At 33.2% G+C, this 5,694-nt stretch overlaps 1 non-coding gene across 1 annotated transcript; it reads right to left on the bottom strand.

Annotated features, from left to right (window-relative positions):
* Positions 1-2,158: 2,158 nt before the first annotated feature.
* On the bottom strand, positions 2,159-2,266 carry LOC135268496 (U6 spliceosomal RNA). The gene has a single exon (XR_010336811.1). It is a non-coding gene; the product is annotated as a U6 spliceosomal RNA (small nuclear RNA).
* Positions 2,267-5,694: the final 3,428 nt, after the last annotated feature.

The raw sequence follows: 5,694 nt of genomic DNA, 5'->3' as shown, positions 1-5,694 counted from the left end.
AATTTGTTAATTATTGTTTTTGTTGCAATTGCTTTTGGTGTTTTTATCATGAAATATTTGCTGGTTCCTGTGCCGAGAATTGTTCCATCTAGGTTGTTTTTCAAGGATTTTGTAATTTTGCTTTACATTTTTTAATCAATCTTCAGTTGATTTTTTATATAGTGTAAGGAAACGGGTTAAGTGTCAATCTTCTGCATATGGCTAACCAGTTATCTCAGCAACATTTATTGAATAGAGAGTCCTTTTCCCATTGCTTTTTTTTTGTCAGCTTTGTCAAAGATCAGATGGTTGTAGTTGTGTGGTCTTATTTCTGGGCTCTCTATTCTGTTCCATTGGTCTGTGCATCTGTTTTGTACCAGTACCATGCTGTTTTGGTTACTATAAACTTGTAGTATAGTTTGAAGTTAGGTAGCATGATACATCCAGCTTTTTCTTTCTTTTTTTTTTTCTTTTTTTGCTTAGGATTACATTGGCTATTTGAGCTTTTTTTGGTTTCATATGAATTTTAAAATAGTTTTTACTAGCTCTGTGAAGAATATCATTGATAATTTGATAAAAATAATTTGTGCTGAATCTACACATTGCTTTGGACTAGTATGTCCATTTTAATTATGTTGATTCTTCCTATCCATGAACATGGAATATTTTTCCATTTGTTTGGTCTTCTCTGATTTCCTTGGGCAGTGTTTTGTAGCTCTCCTTGTAGGGATCTTTCACCTCCATGGTTAGTTAGCTGTATTCCTAGGTATTTTGTTCTTTTTGTGGCAATTCTGAATAGGATTGTGTTCCTGATTTGGCTCTTGGCTTGACTATTGTTGGTATATAGGAATGCTAGGGATTTTTGTACATTGATTTTGCATCCTGAGACTTTACTGACATTGTTTATCAGCTTAAGGAGATTTTGGGTCACGACTACAGTGTTTTCTAGACATTAGATCATGTTGTCTGCAAACAGGAATAGTTTGTCTTTCATTCTTCCTATTTGGATGTCTTTTATTTCTTTCACTTCCTGATTGCTCTGGTCAGGACTTCCAACAATATGCTGAATAGCAGTGGTGAGAGAGGACATCCATGTATTCTGCTGGTTTTCAAGGGGAATGCTTCCAACTTTTGCCCATTCAATAGGATGTTGGCTGTGGGTTTGTCATAGATGGCTTTTGTTATTTTGAGGTATGTTCCTATAATACCTAGTTTGTTGACAGTTTTGTTTTTGTTTTGTGTTGTTTTGTTTTTGTATCTGTTGCCCAGCCTAGAGTACAGTGGTAAGATCTCAGTGCACTGCAACTTCTGCCTTCTGGGTTCAAGTGATTCTCATGCCTCAGCCTCCTGAGAAGCTGGGACTACAGGTGCATACCACCGTGCCCAGTTAATTTTTATTTTCCTTTTTTTTTTTTTTTTTTTTGTACTCTTATTACAGATGGGGTTTTGTCATGTTGCCCAGGCTAGTCTTAAACTCCTGGATTTAAATGATCCATCTGGTTCAGCCTCCCAACATTCTGGGATCACAGGCATTAGTCATCATGCCTGGCCAGTTTGTTGGGAGTTTTTAATGTGAAGGTGTGTTGAATTTTATCAAAAGCCTTATCTATGTCTATTGAGATAATCATGTGGCTTTTATCTTTAGTTCTATTTATGTGATGAATCCCATTCATTGATTTGCCTATGTTAAATTAACCTTGCATCCCAGGGATAAAGCCTACTTGATTATGGTGGATAAGTTTTAGATGTGCTGCTGGATTAAGTTTGCCAGTATTTTGTTGAGGATTTTTGGATTGATGTTCATTGAGGATATTGGCCTAAAGTTTTCTTGTGTGTGTGTGTGCACACGTGTGTGTGCATGCGTGCATGTGTGTGCGTGTGTGTGAGTGTGTGTGTGTGTCTCTGCCAGGTTTTCATTTCATGATGATACTGGCCTCATAGAATGAGTTGGGGAAAAGGCCCTCCTACTCAATTTTTTGAAATAATTTTAGTAGCAATGGTCCAAGGTCTTTTGTGTACATCTGACAGAATTTGACTGTGAATCCATCTGGTCCTGGGCTTTTAAGGGTTGGTAGGATATTTATTACTGCTTCAATTTCAGAGTTCATTATTAGTCTGTTTAGGGATTAAATTTCTTTTTGGTTCAGTCTTGGGAGGGTGTATGTGTCCAGAAGTTGGTAAAAATATCGAACATTTCATGAATTTACATGTCATCCTTGTGCAGGGGGCCATGTTAATCTTCTCTGTATCTTTCTAATTTTAGTGCATGTGCCGCCAAAGTGAGCACTAGAAGATTTCAAAAGACAATCATATTCATTATTAGTGATAAATTGATTTGCTCAAGAAACTGTTATTCCAATCTTAGAAGTGTCCTGTCTAAAGTCCATATATAAAATATAATTTGAAGCATCTTAAAATTATCTGGCTACTTTTAAAAATAATTTAAAAAATCTGTACTAATTACCAGACCAGTAGAAATAGGCATATATTAGGTGGCTAATATCCACTTGATGGATTAAGTTATTTCAGGATAAAAATTTTGTTGTTTTACGTGAGCTAGGCCACTGGTAGTAAACTGCATACTTATTTTGTTTTGCTAATCTTTTGTCATTATGCATATTAATTTTTACTTAACAATGATGAAGAAAGAAATTACTTGTCAGCAAAAGATGCTAACAAATGGTACTGAGACATATGAAATCATGAAATAAATATAAAATGTATTATAAAAATATTTATGTTTTATTTTTATTCTGATGAAAGTTTGTAGAATGATTAACATTTATTTCTTAGCATTTTTTTTATAATTTTTTTGCTACACTTGTATTAGAAACATGTAATGTTTTTTAATTTTACTGTTTGTTATTAATAAGCAGTTCTCAAATTTATGTGCCTTAAAGCAATATAATTTGATTTTTGTTCAAGTATGTTTCCTGCACAGATTGACAGATACCTCTACTCATTGTAGTTGGTAAGGAACCCAAACAGATGGAGCATCCACCATGTAAAATATATCCCTCTCTATGGCAGTCTCACACAGGCAATTACATATTATTGGAAATAATATACAGAATTTATTTACCAGAATTACATGGAACCAGCACATACTTACAAATGAGCCAGAAAATACAATCCTACCATTTTTCCTGGAAGACATAGAGGTGAAATTATTTTTTTGGCATCAAAATGGCTACTACATTGTTCATTATATTTTTTGTTGTAATAACAATTTATATGTATTGTAAGTTAGCATAGTGTAGTGATTAGAAGTATACATTCTTAAATATGTATATTTAAATTGTGGCTCTGCCATTTAACTAGCTGTAAGTTCAACTCTCTGTTTTGTAGTTTTTTCATCTGAGTATTTTGATACTTTCTATAAAGCATTGTTTTGACTATTAAATATGGTAATATAGGTTTAAAACATTTAGAACATTGCCTTGCAAGGATATTCCTATAATTTTAGAAAATTTATCATAAGTCCTATAAATTTAAGATTAAGAGTTAGATTTGATCTAAGATTTAAATTTATATAGTGTGCAGAGTTAAGTAAATTATCTTTCCCTTGAATGTCTGTGCATCTAGAGATTCAAATAAAGATATGAGGGGAAAATGACCAACTGTGACCTTGCAGGGGCTGTGTCTTACGTAGGCAAATGTAGCTTGGCTAAGCTTCTAATGCTGACAGGGACAAGGGAAGGTAGGGAAGAGAAGTTCAGACTCTGGCTCAGTAGCCAGACTGCTTCCACAGCTTTTGGCAAGGGACTGAAATGAATGAGAGGTGAGGACTTTATTTTTTGTTGCAAAGGTGATAGTTAATTTTCTGGTTCTGCCGTGAAAGCAACTCCTAAAGCAGTAACAGTAGAAACTCTGATTAGCAATAATGAGGAAGAGTCTGTTATTGCATTTACATGGTTGATACAGAGAATATTCATAAAATTACCACAAGATATTAATATTGGTCAACTTTGGGAAATGCCTTAAGCCTATAACACTTTCTTAAGTATACTCTTGGTGAGGACATATTCTTCACCTTGTTGGAAATATGATTTTTTATCAAAATTAATGGCTGAATCATAATCTGGATGATTAAACATGGTAATACCATTACAAAAGTAAGTGCAACTATGAAGTAATGGTACTAGAGTTCTATGGTTCATAAAACAATACAATAGGCATTTCTTTAAACAAGTTTTAAAAAGTTTTATATATGAGCAGAATAAATTTCTAAACTGATCTCTTTAAAAGTGAGCATTTGTTTGAAGATACAGATATAATAATATGACAGTATTTTAATTAAAATATAACATGCATATGTAATTCTATAGGTTCATATATCAATTATATATTTATTAACTAAATTATGATTTATGAAAGAATATTAAAGTGACTGAATGTCTTGATTTGGTATAATAAACCCACGCGGGTTTTTCAACTCATGATATATATTGTGTAAATAGGTTTTATTGGGGAAAAATCATATAGTGTAAGGAGAAAGCACATGATTATTTGTTATTTTGTGTCTATGACTAGGTCATCTGAAAAAGTTCTTGCTGTCTATTTGTGAGTAGACTCTTTGGCAAGCTACAAGTCTTGTTAGCACAGTGTTGACACTGATATTTATCTTTTATTCTTCATTGCCTCCAAATATTTAAATAGAATAGTATTGATAACAACAACAAAAATAGCCTAAGGAAGATTTTTAAAAATCCAATCAAAGGATCCATTGTGGTGCTCAATTAGGGCTTCTAAGAGCACTCAGGTGAATGGATTGCCTGCTCCTTATTCTAGTTCCTGGAATCAACCTGTGCCTGGTCTATGTTGCTGGACATGTAGTTGTTTAGAGTGTAGAGACCTAGTTAGGTGAACTATTTCTTTTTATTTTTCTCATTCAACTTCTTTATAATGGAAGTGTTGGAAATGCCTTATGTATATGAATCAAACAGAGCAAGGTTTAGACACCATTATATCTGGTATAAAGGTCAGCTATGCATGAAAATTGGCGGGGCTTGGATAAAGTTGAGCTTCAACATAATGACCTTGCATGAAATGCAGATCAGGTGTGTAAGCAAAGAGAGTCTTCCACTGCCCACCTACAACTCAGTCTTCTAGAAAAGTGATCTCAGGTATAAACTCTGCTATTGGATTTTTAGAGAAAGAAAAATTACCACTCTCCAGTCAACTGATTGCTATGCAACCTAAATTCTAAGGTTTCTTTAGGGTCATCTACTTGTCTCTATTCACACATTTCAAAGTCCTGTCTATATAATCTCAAAACATCAGATATAATTGAAAGAACAGTCAATCAACATGATCCTGGAAACCCAAAGCTATGGTTAAACTTCCAGGTTCATCAAAATGGGTCTTTAAAAAAATAAAAAATTGACAGGAAAAATAACTGTTGTATAGCACACAGGTTTATTATAACTTATCTAAAACTCTCTGTACTACAAGTATTATAGAATTTAGAGGACTTTTAAAAAATATTTTAGAAACATAATACACTACATATACATGTACTATGTGATATCCCAGTAAGATCTCTGGGCAATGGCCCATAATCAAATATGGTAATACTTGTGTATCAAAATATGTGAAAATTCAACTACTTGAACTAGTAGGCACATATCAGTTGAGATCAGGTTTGCCATGAATGTCAAAAAATTTTGTTTTAAAGCTTTTTGATTTTTAATTAAATTTAATAATTATGGATTT

The sequence above is a fragment of the Aotus nancymaae genome, unplaced genomic scaffold (genome assembly GCF_030222135.1).
Source record: "Aotus nancymaae isolate 86718 unplaced genomic scaffold, 86718_ANA_hifiasm-v0.15.2.pri h1tg000040l, whole genome shotgun sequence".
Taxonomy (NCBI): Eukaryota; Metazoa; Chordata; class Mammalia; order Primates; family Aotidae; genus Aotus; species Aotus nancymaae.
This window is presented reverse-complemented; position numbering and strand designations above follow the sequence as displayed.